At 43.9% G+C, this 17,455-nt stretch overlaps 1 long non-coding RNA gene across 3 annotated transcripts in view; it reads right to left on the reverse strand.

The window, feature by feature from the left end:
* LOC102395590 overlaps positions 1 to 6,954 on the reverse strand; it is a 194,961-nt gene extending 188,007 nt beyond the window's left edge. Inside the window, exons 1-2 of one of the 3 annotated variants that reach the window (XR_006549850.2) lie at positions 6,498 to 6,954; positions 4,596 to 5,246 (exon numbers count right to left, since the gene is read on the reverse strand). This is a non-coding gene — a long non-coding RNA (uncharacterized LOC102395590). The remainder of the gene's footprint in view (positions 1 to 4,595; positions 5,247 to 6,497) is intronic. The other 2 variants (XR_006549852.2, XR_006549849.2) reach the window with 2 other exon arrangements.
* Between the last annotated feature and the right edge of the window lie 10,501 nt (positions 6,955 to 17,455).

Below are 17,455 nucleotides of genomic sequence, written 5' to 3' on the forward strand. Positions count from 1 at the left end.
CCCTAAGACATGCTGTGTGAGTGCCAGCCACACTCCACACTCACGTCATCACCACAAAAAGCCTATGGAGTTGACCTTGATATTCCCATTTCACAGATGGAACCCTGAAGCTCCAAGACTAAACATGATCAAGGTCACAGGGCAGGTAAGCCAATGAATGAGGCTGGATGCAAACCCAGGTATACCCAAACCCCAGCATTAGGAGTTCTTTTTTGAGTTAATCATGGTGTCAGAATTCTAATGCCAACCTTCCAAAGATCCTGGCCCAATCCACTACCTTCAGCTATGTGTCAAAGTGGTGTCAACATTATCATTACTGCTTTGGAGGTTGCTTTTTAAGCAAAGTGCTTTGTAATTCTCACTCTGTTTCAGCCCATTCTTCTCCCCTTCTTGTCACGAAGGCTCCACCAAGTCCTTCAGGGCCCCTCAAGCTTTCCCAGGCTCATCAGAAAGAGAGCTCAGCTCTCTGGCACCCACAGAGAGACAATCACACATTAGCCCCTAGGTGCTGGCCCGTAAGCTTTTCCCAGAACGGACCAGAAGTGGGAGGGGGGAGGGGGCTTGCACTGCACCCAGCCCGTTAGCTCTTCATGCAGCCAGCAATAATGGAGAACGTGATAAGCTGTCACTAGAAGCCAGCTCAGTTCTCCGAGACTTAATGGTACAATAACACAATAGGGTCAGACTAAAAAGGTTCCCTTATGAAAATTTTATCAGCAACTTTGGTAAATGGCTATGGGAAAGGTGCTTTGCTCCCAGGCAGAACTGGGACCCGATTTTACAAGGTACAGGCGGCCCGCATTGCATCACCCCCACAAGATATTAAGGGCACTCAAATTGAATTAACACCAAATCAAGCCGGTGCACTTAACAATACAAATGCACTTAAGGGATGCCTCAGGATGATTTGTGACTAAAGAAAGCAAAGAAGAAAACGGCCTGCAAGCCACAAGGGTGGTGTTGTGTGTCATATACAGGAAAGGCCATAAGTAGAACTTAGAATACCGGAAAACCATGAACTTGAGGGGCTCTCAAATACCTTAGACGCAACTGTAAAGTAGAAGGCCGCTTTTGTGGTATGCAGAAACAATTGATAAATAAATTACAGCCAATTTTCTTAGTGGCATGGTCTCCATTACCTCTGACAGCGGTGTAACTACTCTACTAAGATGATAAGAGGCAAATAATGGCATATCAGGTGGCGCCCCAGGAAATTCTTTGCCAGTTGCCAGGTTTCTTCATGACAGTGATGACACAAAGATCCTCAGCGAGAGCCAAGTGATGCGAAGTGACAGCTCGCCAGGCAGACCGTGACAGGTTCTAGAAAGAGTTAGCTGCAAATGTCCCTGGCAGCTGGGACTCCGGAGTCAGGGCTGGCCCCTTGGTCTCCTTCCTTTCCCCGTCAGCATTCGTCCACACACATTTTCTCCTTGCATGTCTTACTCCTTCGCTCTCTGCCTCCCTCACCCTCTTCCCACACCCCTATTCTCACCCCCTCACCTTCTTTCTCTTGAACAGACCTTGTCTACTGAGCTGGAAGACAGTTTGGCCATCTTCATAGATGAATGGCTCTTCTGAGATTATCTTGGAAACTTGGACACATTCTGGACTTGGGAGAATTCAGGGGGAAAAAATGGCTTCACTGGGGATTCCTTTCCATCAAGTGAAATACACACATAAGCATGCTTTTGTTATCCTTCCAGGAAAGAGCTGTCTCCAGGCAGGGTCTTACTCTGAAACGGGCTCCATTTAGGTTGGAGGTGGCCTAATTTTGTCAGAGTTAAAGCAATTGCTTTTCGAATCATGAGGTGGCTTGGAAACTGGGGCAGGCAGGTTCCATTTTTCACTATAGAGAAAAAAGTTCTCGAATACCAAGACAGACCATTCCTGGACGCTGCTGGGTCCCAGCTCATTCCAGGAGGCAGGTATTATCATAAAAGAAACCAGGAGGACACGGAGGTCTCTGTGTCTGGAATGACAGATCCTGGGCCCTTGCTCTACTAGAACTCAGTTCTGTGATTCTGAGTTATTTGACTTCTTTAGTAAAATAGAGCCACTCACATCTTTTCTAATGTCCTCATGGGACTGTCTTGAAGAGGCATCAAAAGTAATTACCGGAAAAACCTTTGCAGCTAGGAACCATCCACACATATAAGGCATTGTTATGATGAAAATAATCTACAAATTACACATTAGTAGCAGACCCATTTCTTACAAAACCACTCCTAAGTCCTAAGAATGAATATTCAAACTACCTTGTTTTCCATAACAGCAGCCTCCTCTCAGATAATCAGAGGAAGAGAAGAACAAACAAATGTGAAGGAAATCCACTAAAATCCTCAAACTTCATCGCACCAATGACTTGTTAGCTTCTCCCATACTGAGGGCTTCCCTGGTGCCTCAGATGGTAAAGAATCTGCCTGCAATGCAGGAGACCTGGGTTTGATCCCTGGATCCGGAAGATCCCCTGGAGAAGGGAATGGCAACCTACTCCAATATTCTTGCCTGGAGAATTCCATGGACAGAGGAGCCTGGTGGGCTACCGTCCATGGGGTCTCAAAGAATCATGCATGACTGAGTAACTAACACTTCCCATATTGAACTTTGAAGTCAAACAATGAATGGTATCATTCCTGGCATTCCCCAGCTCACCAAATACATCTGCAGGCATGTGACAGGACATCTTGCTTCTCAGAGGAAGCCAGAGATCTGCCCCGTCCTCTGATCATCCTCAGAGAGGCCAGCCAGCACAACAGGTGGCAGCATCGCATGCCACACAACCTTCTGGGCCCTTACCTCCATCCTGGCACCTGGAGCCAATGCCCATATACTGCCCCCCCTTACTCTGTTCTTCTGCATGATCCTCCATGCACTTACATTGCTTGCTGTACTGTGCTAAGTCGCTTCAGTTGTGTCCTACTCTGTGCAACCCTGTGGACTACAGCCTGCCAGTCTCCTCTGTCCATGGGATTCTCCAGGCAAGAATACTGAAGCGGGTTGCCATTCCCTCCTCCAGGGGATCTTCCCAACCCAGGGATCGAAACTGGGTCTCCTGCATCTCCTTCACTGGCAGGTGGATTCTTTACCACTAGAGCCACCAGGGAAGCCCATTTATAGTGCTTACTTCTTACCTATTATCAGTCCTCTTTCCTCAAGCAAAATTCTTTGAAGCTCATAAATCATTATTCAACAGTGGTTTATCCAGTCAACAAATATTTATTAGGGGCTTACTACATTCTCTGCATGGTGCTAGGTCTCAGGAATATAGGGGTAAATCAGACAACAAACTCAAAGAGCTTACTTTCTATATCATTGTCCCTTTCTTAATCCCACCTTTAGTTTCTCTATAATCAGAAATGCAGAATTCTAAGCTGAGCACACCTCTCTAGTGAGGCAAACCTCTTTACAAATTGGGAAGGAAGAACAATGTGTGTTACCTAGGAGTCCCCATGTGTGTGTTGCTAACTGAATCCTTCAGACAGAATTCATTCCTCCCTCTGCTGGGCTCCCGTAGACTCATACATACTTGTATCCCATAATGCGTTCAATTATTTGAGTGTTGCTCTCTCCCCCAAACATTCTGGACTTTTTGGCTTGGGCACCCTGCTTATCTTACTCTTGCCCAAATCCAAAGCACATATCACAATGCTTGGTCCTTCGCCAGCACTCAGTAAGCCTGTGTGGAATGAATGAATGAATCTGTCATCTCTCTACTTTCTCTGTTTATGACCATCTTCCCTTTCTTCTTTGTTTTCTATTATCCCCAACCTCAGCCTATAATCCGGGGAGGTAGTGTATCTCAGTGGTGATGATTCAGGCTTTTTCTGGAGTGTTTTGGCGTTGGCTCCTGTTGGCTTGCAAGAACAGATTGTTAAATATTTGGGATTTTTTTTTAGCTGATTTAACTGTTAGAAACTTGAAATTGGTCATGGTGAAGGTATTTACATGATGGAAATCAGTAAATACTCTATATCAGGGATTTAGAGTTTTGTTTTGATTTAGGTTTTCTGGGAGCCTATTTGTCAGCCCACCACTGCCCTGATTTAGCCAGACTTGGAGTTGTGACTCAGCTTTGACACTCATTAACTGTGTGATCTTGAACAACCTGCTTGGTATCTCAAAGACTCAATTTCCTCATCCATAAAATGGGGATGATAACTATAACTTCAAGGGGTTATTGTGAGCCTTTAAGTGACCTAATGTGCTTAAGTGACCTAAAGTGCTTAGCATGGTTCCTCATACACAGTATGTAGCCAATCAAAGCAGTTTATTAGTATTAGCCTTATTCTCTGGCTTTCCATTAAGGCATTCTTTCATCCAGTTTGTTATACTTCTTTTCTTATACCCGAAAGGATTTATGACAACTTAATAAAGCACAAGCCATAAAATAGAAAATAAAAATCAGGATAAGGGAAAATAAAAAATCATAATACAAAGTCACAATCACAACACTATTCTGATTGGATGGAATCTAATAGACTACAACCACAGAATGTTAGTTGGCGATTTCTTAAAATGTCACCAATAGAGACCTAAAAGTGACTTAACCTTAAAGCATTAGAGTGGACAAGAGATCTTCTTGTTCAATTCCTTACCTTACAGATGGAAAATGGAAGTCAGCAGGCAGGAAAGAATCATTTCTTGAGCACTTCCAGGCATGGTGATGGATGCTTTCACTTTTATCGTCTCCAGGCCGTTCCAATTTACAGATGAAACCACTGAGGCCAGGGAAATGGCAGGCTCCTCCTAAAGCCACCAGGCTGCTAGTTGTAGAACTAAAATGGGAACCAGATTCCCATGTCCCAGTCCACTCCCTTTGTCTTCCCAGGTACCATGCTCTCTCCTCACTCCAGGAAGAGCTGTTTTGTGATAAGAGCTTCCTGAAGATCAATCTCCCAAGAGTCAATAGAATTATAGTCAAATGGAGAAACGGCAAGCACTGTGGTAGAGGGGACTTCCCAGGGAATTTCCTAGGTCTGACTGTGGCATATGAAAGACAGACATGCATAAGCTCACTGGCAGGAGCAGCTGCTTTTGTATAAAACCCATCCTCATTTCGTGTTAGCTTTTGAAAAGAGAACTGGGCTTTTAATTCATTTGTGGTCTTCTCCGAAGTTCAGGTCTTCTGCTGGTCTAATCACTAGATTTTTTTCCAAACTTCTACCAATAGCTTCGTTTTTCACACAACCTTCTATTGGCATGGTTAATAGGCACAGAGATCAAATCTCTTTTCCGTTCTTCTTCATCTGAAAGAAGCAGCACAAAACAAGAAAGGGGTTAAAGCAATAGATGGGATGGAGATGGGAGACCAAGGAAGAGCCTGCATAATTCACAAAGTGAATGAATCCTCCAATTACGGAGAGCTGACAGCAATGTCTCATTTATTAGGCCACCATCCTTCTCTGGCAGCAAGCAGGTTGGTGGCCCAGCCTGGGAGTTCTGTTTTATGGGAATAGTGTTATTGCTTTCAGAGCTGTAGCTGACCTCACACCAAATAAACACGTCAACCACTTCTCAAGTCCCCGTTCCCAGGTGTGGCGCGGAGGCACCATGCAAGGACCCTCGTGGCCTGGCTCATTTTTTTCCCTGCCTCCACTCAGAAATGGCTCTCCAGGCCCGAGTGTCCATGCTAACAGCCCCTTTGCTCTCTTTCCCTGTCCCATTCTCCAAATCATCTGTTCCGTCTGCCCAAGATCTCACCACTGGACGTATACTGTCACATTAGTGCAGGTCAAGCTGCTCACCTTCAGAGAAACTTCTGCATAACAAAAGAGGTTCTGGGGGGAGGAAAACCATGGCACAACTCAATACGAATTCTCTCACACATATCTTTCAAAACTGAAATTGGACACTTTTTTAATTATTTATTTTTCCAATTTTTCAAAATATGTTTTTTAGTGATTTGTTTTTCACACAGCAGAGTTCACTGTTCCAGACTTAACCCCAGGCAGGCTCCACCACAAGCATAGTTCAAAGGCCCATCACTCTACCACCTGTTGGGTGAGTGTGGGTAACACTGACTCACTCTTATGGTTTTAAATAAGGCAGTTCGGTTCAGTTCAGTCGCTCAGTCATATCTGACTCTTTGCGACCCCATGGACTACAGCATGCCAGGCTTCCCTGTTCATCACCAACTCCCAGAGCTTGTTCAAACTCATGTCCCATCAAGTTGGTGATGCCATCCAACCAACTCATCATCTGTCGTCCCCTTCTCCTCCCGCCTTCAATCTTTCCCAGCATCAGGGTCTTCTCAAAAGAGTCAGCTCTTCGAATCAGGTGGCCAAAGTATTGAAACTTCAGCTTCTGCGTCAGACCTTCCAATGAATATTCAGGACTGATTTCCTTTAGGATTGAGCAAGATCAAAAAGATGATCTGTGACCCAAAATGAAATAAAACCCCCACAATTCACTGGAAAGCCATCTCCAAGGGCTGTTTGCAAATCCACCGTGTGGAAGCCCTCCCCAGATTGTCAGTCTATGGACAAGGAAGTGCTCACCTGGGCGTGTCGAGAGTTGGGGCATGGCTCCCATAGAAGGCTGATGTGGATTTCAACTCTACTGCTTACGTTCTCTGTGACCTTAGTCAAACTGCAATGGTCTTAGTCCTTTATGGGCAAAATGGGAAAATTATTAGTGGCCTGACGTCCATCAGGTAGCAAACGTGAACGTGCTTTGGAAAAAAGCGATGCGGTTTAAAAAAAAAAAAAGGCACGGGCTGCTATTATGATAAATCAAAAGTAAGACCAGTGTGTGTTTCATAAGATAAAACCTGTGGCGCTGGGTTCTGGAAGCACCTCTTTTAGAGCTGGTGGTGAGGCTGCTGTGGAGATGGCACGGCCTGACCTGTCTCCATGTCTGCAGGAGCGGCTGTGCCTCTGGATCACAGAGCAGTGCATTGTGGGAGAGCCCACAGCTTGCCTGTTGCCGACACAGCCAATCTGAAACTACACTCCCGTTTTATATTGGAGCAGAGCTTCCCAGGTGGCGCTAGTGGTAAAGATCTTGCCTGCCAACACAGGAGACATAAGAGATGAGGGTTCGATCCCTGGGTTGGGAAAATCCCCTGGAGGAGGCCATGGCAACCACTCCAGGATTCTTGCCTGGAAAATCCCATGGACAGAGGAGCCTGGCAGGCTACAGGCAGGCCACAGCCCGTTGGGTCACAAAGAGTCAGACACTACTGAGCGATTTAGCATGCAAGCAGGCAAAAGTTGATTAACCCTGTTGTGTAATTTCCAGCTTCCCTGGGTGGCTCAGACGGTAAAGCGTCTGCTCGCAAAGTGGAAGACCCGGGTTCAATCCCTGGGTCGGGAAGATCCCCTGGCGAAGGAAATGGCAATCCACTCCAGCACTCTTGCCTGAGAATCCCATGGACAGAGGAGCCTGATAGGCTACAGTCCATGGGGTCACAAAGAGTCAGACATGACTGAGCAACTTCACTTACTCGTTGTGTAATTTCAGGAGTATAGCCAACTGTTTCAGTTCTGCATATACATGCATCTATTCTTTTTCTAATTCTTTTCCCATTTAGGTTATTGCAGAATATTGAGCAGAGTTTCCCTATACAGTAAGTTCTTGTTGGTTACCTATTTTTTTTAAGATTTTTTTTTTTAATGTGGACCATTTTTAAAGCCTTTATTGAATTTGTTACAATATTGCTTCTGTTTTATGGTTTGTTTTTTTTTGGCCACAAGGCATATGGGATCTCAGCTTCCCAACCAGGTATTGAACCCACACCCCGTGCACTGGAAGGCGAAGTCTTAACCACCAGACTTCCAGGGAAGTCCCTGGTTATCTACTTAAATATAGCAGTATGTACATGTCAATCCCAAACTCCCAATCTATCTATCCCAATCTCCCCCACCCTTCCACCCTAGTAACCATAAATTTGTTCTCTAAGTCTGTTCTGGACATACTCTTTAGAAAGAGCTGCATGTACTCCTTGATGAAAAGGATTCCAACACTTGGGCTTACTTTGAGACAGTTTTCCCAGGGCCAATCCTGCCTTAGAATTTTGCTGAGGAATTTTACTTCGTTTTTTGCGGGGAAGAAGGCAGTTGAGACAATTACAACTCTATTCTGGAGGTGTAACAACAGCTCTGGTCTGGCCTGTGTTTCACCCCCATCTAGCCTTCAGGCTTCACCTAAAGTCTCCTATGGGAAACAGGCCTGAGAGTTTGTATCTTTGTGGGTCTATTACAAGGTCTTTTTGTGTTCTGCTTCTCAAGTTTCTGAGTCTGTAACTTGTGAAAGAAAACTGGCAAAGCACGTCTTTAGACAGAAGTCACCTTGAAATTCACTACCTCTTCCTCCTCTGAGGACCAGGGGGCAGGACCCTCATAGAGAAGGCCCTCACCCTTCCACACACGTCTGGGCTGTGTGAGGGTGACTCAGGCAGGCCAGCGAGGACCCCCCACAGGTCAGGCTGTCACTGCAGGGTAGCAGGCAAGGGCCTGAGCAGTGGAGGGAGGAAGAGGCCGGCGAGTGTTCTCACGGTGGCGGGTGAGGGGAGAGTGGAAGGATGTGGTCATGGGGAGAGAGGAAAGAAAGATGAATGGGGCTTGAGTCAGTCATAGGCTAAAGCAAACAGGAAGGTTTTAAAGTGAGATTTGAGGAGAGGAAGTGGTTCTGAGCAAGGGAGGGAGAGAGTTCCAGAGATCTGTCTTGGAAAAGAGCTACTCTTCATTTTTTTGGATAGTCCTACTCATGTGAATATTTCTTGGCGGTACTGACAGATGGGTGAACCAATTTTTTTTTATTATTATTTTTTTTTAAATCACAACTGGCTCCAACCTTCCGCCTAGAACTTGAATCAAAAAGGATTAAGACTTTCAGTTTGAAAACATTCAGTGTATTCATTTGTGTTCAATTGTGCTGCTGTCTGCTGCTCTTAGCAAACACTCAGGGCCACCCAGATGAAGGGAACATGGGGAGGGGGTGGCTTGTCCAACTGAGGTCATCTCTCGAATACTATGTCCACTGCGCCTCCCCTGGTCCAGGGAACATGATCCCGGGAGAGCTTAGCATCTTTCTGAATCTTTCTAAACTGCCAGATGTGGAATTATGATTGGCTAACTTTCTGCCCAGAAAGAGGGGCTATGCACCGTGGAGGGAGAGAAGAGGGATGGAGGTACAGGACTGGGGAGTAAAGGCTAGGGTTTTTCACTTGCATTCCCCTGGAAAGCATAAAAACACAGATCCAACCCAATAAAGGGCTGCCTTTGATAAATGCACAGTGCTCTGCTTTCTGAGAACTAATCTTGGGACAGTTTTAAAAGCCAAAACAAAAGGACTTCATTTAAAGGACTTAAAAACAGCAAATCTTTCCAGCTCCTTGGTGAAGTCCCCTTCCCAAGACAGTTTATCAGAAATTGTTTTGTTCATATTGTGAAAGATAATAAAATCCTCTGGGCTTCAAGAGCTAAGAGGCATTACTTTTGCTTCTTGTTTCATGATTCTGGGAACTGAACCTTCATAAGCCTCATGTTTCTTTTCTGTAAAATGGGAGTAACAAGCTTTGCTTCCACCTCAAAGATATTACATGTTTTGAATTTACATCTGGACATGTACACAGAAGAATATTATTTACAATAGCAGAACTTTCTGTAGAACTACAATTAATGACATCCAGGTTGTCATTTGTTTCTTCCTAGTCTAAAACTGAACTTGGGCATGACCAACCCTAATGCGGGATCATTTTTTATTGAGTTAGAAAATAAACTATTTAAATAAAAGCCACAGTTTTTTCTGTGCTCTGTCCACATTCTTTATTATGAAATCCAAACTCACTCCACACAGCAATAAAATTTCTAACCTCAGTGAGCATATTTTAAATGCTTATATTATTTTTAGTAGCTTATTGAGATGGGATACACGTGTCCTTATAGACAGGTTTCCCCACTATCCAAAAGGACAGTGTTCTTATGAAACCTTCCATAAGCCAAAACGCCATGAAGCAAAGAATCAGTTACCTTAGGCACATCTTGTTAACCACTGCATAAAATAAACCAGGATAAAACACAGATGCTCACAGACTCAGGTCAAAGCTATGGTGGCTTGATGCTGAGATGCTGTGTGTGGTTCCCTGGAAGGAGCCCAGAGTGGCCATTCTTGTCAGCCCCTATAACAGCTCACTGCAAAACCAACTCTGGACGTTATTTTCACTTTTTGTCTTTTTCTGTAAAAGTGAAATTGTTTTTGGATTTCTTTCTGGTTAACTAAATGGGTATTAATACAGGTCTTTTGTAAAAGTGAGGTGGTGAAAAGTGAACTTCCAAAAAAGCAGAAGATACCTGTATTATTTTTTGCACTTTTAAAACTTTATTGTCAAATATAGTAGTCACTAGCCTTAAATGGCTACTAAAATTTAAATTTAACTTGGTAACAGCTTGGTATGATTAAAAATCTAGTTCCTCAGTCACCCTAATCACATTTCAATTCTTCAATAGCCAAATGTGGCTAGTGGCTATGGATTAGACAGTAAAAACATGGACTGTTTCCATCACTGCACAAAGTTCTATTTTAGAAACATTGTTCTAAAATCCTGTCAGGGGGACTTCCTTGGTTGTCCAGTGGTTAAGAATCTGCCTGCTAATCCCCTGCTAATGCAGGGGACATGGGTCCAATCCCCAGTCTGGGAAGATCCCACACACCATGGGGCAACTGAGGCCGCAGGTAACAACTATTGAGCCCATGTGCCCTGTTCAACAACTGAAACCCATGTGCCCAGAGCCCTGTGCTCGGCAACAAGAGAAGCCACCACAACAAGAAACCCAGGCACCAAAACTAGAAAAGCCCATGCACTGCAGTTAAGATCCAGGGCAGCCATAAATAAATAAAATACTGTTAAGCATTGCTGTTCAGTCAAAAAGTCATGTCTGACTCTCTGCGACCCCACGAACTGCAGTACACCAGACATCCCTCTCCTTTAAATCTCCCAGAGCTTGCTCAAACTCATGTCTATTGAGTCAGTGATGCCATCCAACCATCTTATCCTCTGTTACCCCCTTCTCCTCCTGCCCTCAATCTTTCCTAGCATCAGAGTCTTCTTCAGTAAATAGGCTCTTTGCATCACGTGGCCAAAGTACTGGAGCTTCAACTTCAGCATCAGTCCTTCCAACGAATATTCAGAGTTGATTTATTTTAGGATTGACTGGTTTGATCTCCTTGCAGTCCAAGGGACTCTCAAGAGTCTTCTCCAGCACCACAGTCCAAAACCATCAATTCTTCGATGCTCAGCCTTCTTTATGGTCCAACTCACACACCCAAACATGACTCTTGGAAAAACCATAGCCTTGACTAATCAGGCTGCTGTTAGTAAAATGACATCTCTGCTTTTTAATATGCTGTCTAGGTTTGTCAAAGCTTTTCTTCCAAGGAACAAGCGTCTTTTTAATTTCACGGCTGCAGTCACCATCCACAGTGAATTTGGAGCCCAAGAAAATAAAATCTGTCACTGCTTTCATTTTTCCCTCATCTATTTGCTATGAAGTGATGGAATCAGATGCCATGATCTTAGTTTTTGAATGTTGAATTTTAAGCCAGGTTTTTCACTCTCCTCTTTCACTTTCTTCAAGAGGTTCTTTAGTCCCTCTTTGCTTTCTGCTATTAAAGTGGTATCATCTGCATATCTGAGGTTGTTGATTATTTCTCCCAGCAATCTTGATTCCAGTTTGTGATTCATCCAGCCCAGCATTTCACGTGATGTAAGGAGGGTGACAGTACACCACCTTGACATATTCCTTTCCCAATTTGGAACCAGTCCATTGTTTCAGGTCTAGTACTAACTGTTGCTTCTAACTGCATACAGATTTCTCAGGAGGAAGGTAAGGTAGTCAGGTATTCCCACCTCTTGAAGAATTTTCCACAGTTTGGTGTGATCCACATGGTCAAAGACTTTAGTGATGTCAATGAAGAAGAAGTAGATGTTTTTTTTTTGGAATCCCCTTGCTTTTTCTATGATCCAACAGATGTTGGTAACTTGATCTTTGGTTCCTCTGTCTTTTCTAAATCCAGCTTGTACTTCTGGAAGCTCTCGATTCACATACTGCTGAAGCCTAGCTTGAGGGATTTTGAGCATAATCTTGCTAGCATGTGAAATGAGTGCAATTGTACAGTAATTTGAACATTCTTTAGCATTGCCTTTCTTTGGGATTGGAATGAAAACTGACCCTTTCCAGTCCTATGGCCACGGCTAAGTTTTCCAGATTTGTTGGCATATTGAGTCCAGCACTTTCACCACATCATCTTCTAGGATTTGAAATAGCTCAGCTGGAATTCCATCACCTTCACTAGCTTTGCTTGTAGTAACGCTTCATAAGGCCCACACTCCAGGATGTCTGGCTCTACGTGAGTGATAACACCATCATGGTTATCCCAGTCATTAAGAACTTTATTGTACAATTCTTCTGTGTATTCGTGCCACCTCTTCTTAATCTCTTCGGCTTCTGTTAGGTCCTTGCTGTTTCTGTTTTTTGTTGTGCCCATCTTTGCATGAAATGTTCCCTTGGAATCTCTAATTTTCTTGAGGGGATCTCTAGTCGTTTCCATTCTATTGTTTTCCTCCATCTCTTTGTACTGTTCACAAGAAGGCTTTCTTATCTCTCCTTGCTATTCTCTAGAACACTGCGTTCAGCTGAGTATATCTTTCCCTTTCTCCTTTGCCTTTTGCTTCTCTTCTTTTCTCAGCTATTTATAAGGCCTCCTCAGACAACCATTTTGCCTTGTTGCTTTTCTTTTTCTTGTGGATGATTTTGGTCACTGCCTCCTATACAATGTTCCAAACCTCCATCCATAGTTCTTCTGGCATTCTATCTACCAGATCTAATCCCTTAAATCTATTTGTCAGCTCCACTGTATAATCATAAGGGATTTGATTTAGGTCATACCTGAATGGCCTAGTGGTGTTCCCTACTTTCTTTAATTTGAGCCTGAAGTTTGCATTAAGGAACTGATGGTATGAGCCACAGTCAGCTTCAGGTCTTGTTTTTGCTGTCTGTATAGAGCTTCTCCATCTTTGGTGAAGATGGTAAAGAATATAATCAATCTGACTTGATAGTGACCATCTGTTGATATCCACATGTAGAGTCATCTCTTGTGTTGTTGGAAGAGGGTGTTTGTTATGACCAGTGCATTCTCTTGGCAAAACTCTGTTAGCTTTTGCCCTGCTTCATTTTGTACTCCAAGGCCAAACTTGCCTGTTACTCCAGTTATCTCTTGATTTCCTACTTTAGCATTCCAGTCCCCTATGATGAAAAGGACATCTTTTTTTTGATGTTAGTTCTAGAAGGTCTTTAGGTTTTCATAGAACCATTCTACTTCAGCTTCTTCAGCATTACTGGTTGGGGCATACACTTGGATTACTGTGATATTGAATGGTTTGCCTTGGAAACGAACTGAGATCATTCTGTCACTTTTGAGACTGCACCCAAGTACTGCATTTCAGACTCTTTTGTTGAGTGTGAGGGCTACTCCATTTCTTTTAAGGGCTTCTTGCCCATAGTAGCAGATATAATGGCCATCTGACTTAAATTTGCCCATTCCCATCCATTTTAGTTCACCGATTCCTAAGATATCAACATTCACTCTTGCCTACTCCTGCTCGACCACTTCCAATTTACCTTGATTCATGGACCTAACATTCCAGGTTCCTATTGCTGTTCTTTACAACAATATTGTTCTTTACAGCATTGGAATTTACTTTCATCACCAGACACATCCACAACTGGGCGTCCTTTCTGCTTTGGCTCAGCCTCTTCATTCTTTCTGGAGCTATTTCCCTGCTCTTCCCCAGTAACATATTGGACACCTACCAACCTGGGAAGTTCATTTTTCAGTGTCATATCTCTTTGCCTTTTCATATTGTTCATGTGGTTCTCAAGGCAAGAATATTGAAATGGCTTGCCATTCCCTTCTCCAGTGGGCCATGTTTTGTCAGGCCCTGACTAGCAGGGACAAGCCCTGCAGCTGCTGCATGAAGCCAGAGGACACGCCCAGTGCCCTGAATGTCCCACTGCTGGTCCTCTTGAGTTTGTAAATCTTCACCAGCCACTGGGTGTTGGCCAGTGTGCCACCTGGGGGCCTGGGCAAAGACCCTGGTGGAGTTGTTGGCTGGAGCTGATCGATGTTGGAGGATGCCCAGAAGCGAAGGGCTCTCCGGTCTCTCTGCTGCCACTGGCCACCCTGGGGCCAATCAAGCATACCTCAGAGATATTGTGGGTTAGGGTCCAAACCACCACAATAAAGCAAAAATCACAATAAGATAAGTCAAATGAGTTTTGTGTTTTCTTGGTGCATATAAAATTTATGTTTACACTATCCTGTGGTCCATATATTAAATGTGCAATAAAAGCCTTATGTCTAAAAAAAAGTACATTCTTTAATTAAAGACTTTATTGTTAAAAAAAAAAAAGCTAACTATCATCTGACAATGCAGCGTTGCCACCAACTTTCAATTTGTAAAAACCACAATGTCTGTGAAGTGCAAAAATAAGCTATGCCTGTATGTGTGCGCGTGTGTGTGTGTGTGCATGTTAGTCACTCAGTCATATCCAACTCTGCGACCCCATGAACTGTAGTCTGCCAGGCTCCTCTGTCCATGGAATTCTCCAGGCAAGAATACTAGAGTGGGTATCCATTCTCTGCTCCAGGGTATCTTCCCGACCCAGGGATCGAACCCAGGTCTCCTGCATGGCAAGAAGATTCTTAATCATCTGAGCCACCAGGGAAGCCCTATGCCTGTATACTCATTACAAAATTTTGGAAAATACATAAAACCATGAAAAAGAGAAATATATTTCTTATTTTCTTACTACCCAGTGAAAACCACCATTAGATTCTTTATAATGTTTTCCTTTTTCTGCACATCTGTATCTTTCATTTAGTTTACATTGCATGGTTGTCATCTAAACAACATTATAATGGTATAGTCTGCCTTTTTAACCATAAAATATAAACATTCTTCCATGTTATTTTCTCCTGCTCAGAAACATTGTCAGTGGCTGGAGAATACTACATTAAATAGTGATGCCATTATCTTATTGTTAGGCATAAAGAGGGCACAGGTTTGAATTTCTTTTAAATAAAAGTAAATTTTAAAACTTAATACCATTTGCCAGCTTAAAGGGGGCAGAGAAATTGCTTCATTCTATGGCAGTGTATCATCAATTGCTTTTTACTAGAAACATACACAAAATCTAGGAACAGCTAGCTGATATCCAGGAATAATCCACCTGAACCAGTGGGGCCTTCTCCCCACCTGAGCTTCTGAAAATGCTGGGAGCTGCATACAGGCCATCAGGCCTCCGAACACCCATCTTCCACGACTTGAAGGCTATGCTTGGCAGACACGAAGTAAGGACAACCTGCTGCAGAATGAGGATAATCATCATGAAATTACATGTTTCATTTGCCAAAAGCTAAGGCAGAAGGATTATGCGCTAGCAGAGCATTCTCTCTGTGACATCCTATGAGCCTCCCAGGGCTGAGGAGGCGATTCACCTGAAAGGGCCCCCCACAGCACCTGGCACACTCTCCAGCAAGCTTCCAGAAGCCCCCTCTGCAGGCGCTTCTCCTCCTGCACTGACTGCTCCTTCTCCATCCTCTATGGAGGACCCTCTCTGCTTCCAGAACTCACTGTCCAGGGCCCCAGGCTCTGTCTTTGGACCTCACTCTCCGTCAGGTGATGTCAGCCAGCCTCCTGGCTTTAACAATTGTGAAAGTGAAAGTTGCTCATCATGTCTGACTCTTTGCAACCCCATGGACTGTATAGTCCATGGTATTCTCCTGGGCAGAATACTGGAGTGGGTAGCCGTTCCCTTCTCTAGGGGATCTTCCCAACCCAGGGATCAAACCCAGGTCTCCTGCATTGCAGGCAGATTCTTTATCAGCTGAGCCACAAGGGAAGCCCAACGGAAAACCAGGTAAGGGGGTCATGAGGACCCCCAAATTTCTCTCTGCCTCATGATCTCTTTTGGAACTCCAGTTTCTCAGACCTCCCTGAACATCTTCTATAGGCATATCTCCTACTTCAGAAGTAAAATGTAATTCTATCCCATTCTTCCCAACAAACAAAAGAACAAACCTGGGGAACAGGTTACACGTTTTTAAAAAATCTGGGGTCCTTCTTGCTTTCACATTTCTCTATCGTTAAGCTCATCATTAAATCCCACAAGTTCAAGCTTCCCTATCTCTGCCACCCTGGCCAAGTGGCTCTTGTCCTAATTGGTCTCTGTTCTCACACATGCCCCTCAGGGCACTACTTCTCCACCCAGGTGGGTCCACCTGCCCCACTCTGCCTGGGGTGTTCGAAAACACACAGGAGCAGTTGGGGTTGTCACAATAACGCCTGTCGCCTTTAGTGCCTAGGGATCAGTATCCTAAATGTTAGGATGGTCCCTCACAGCTAAGTATTGCTGCTGCTGCTGCTGCTGCTGCTGCGGGTAAGTTGCTTCAGTCGTGTCCGACTCTGTGTGACCCCATAGACGGCAGCCCACCAGGCTCCCCCGTCCCTGGGATTCTCCAGGCAAGAACACTGGAGTGGGTTGTCATTTCCTTCTCCAATGCATGAAGGTGAAACATGAAAGTGAAGTTGCTCAGTCGTGTCCGACTCTTAGCGACCCCATGGACTGCAGCCCACCAGGCTCCTCCGTCCATGGGATTTTCCAGGCAAGAGTACGGGAGTGGGGTGCCATTGCCTTCTCTGCAGCTAAGTATTACCCCTCCCCAAATGCTAAGAGCTCAGGACTGAGAAGTGGAAACAGAGAAATCCTTTTAAAACTAAAGTCAGGTTTTGGGAATCTTCTCCAGGATAGATCACATCCTGGGCCATAAAGCTAGCCTTGGTAAATTCCAAAAAATAGAAATCATTCCAAGCATCTTTTCTGACCACAATGCAGTAAGATTAGATTTCAATTACAAGAGAAAAACTATTAAAAATTCCAACATATGGAGGCTGAACAACACGCTGCTGAATAACCAACAAATCACAGAAGAAATCAAAAAAGAAATCAAAATTTGCATAGAAACGAATGAAAATGAAAACACAACAACCCAAAACCTGTGGGACACGGTAAAAGCAGTCCTAAGGGGAAAGTTCATAGCAATACAGGCACACCTCAAGAAACAAGAAAAAAGTCAAATAAATAACCTAACTCTACACCTAAAGCAACTAGAAAAGGAAGAAATGAAGAACCCCAGGGTTAGTAGAAGGAAAGAAATCTTAAAACTTAGAGCAGAAATAAATGCAAAAGAAACAAAAGAGATCATAGCAAAAATCAACAAAACCAAAAGCTGGTTTTTTGAAAGGATAAATAAAATTGACAAACCATTAGCCAGACTCATCAAGAAACAAAGGGAGAAAAATCAAATCAATAAAATTAGAAATGCAAATGGAGAGATCACAACAGACAACACAGAAATACAAAGGATCATAAGAGAGTACTATCAACAATTATAT

Source organism: Bubalus bubalis, chromosome 3 (assembly GCF_019923935.1).
Source record: "Bubalus bubalis isolate 160015118507 breed Murrah chromosome 3, NDDB_SH_1, whole genome shotgun sequence".
Lineage (NCBI taxonomy): Eukaryota > Metazoa > Chordata > Mammalia > Artiodactyla > Bovidae > Bubalus > Bubalus bubalis.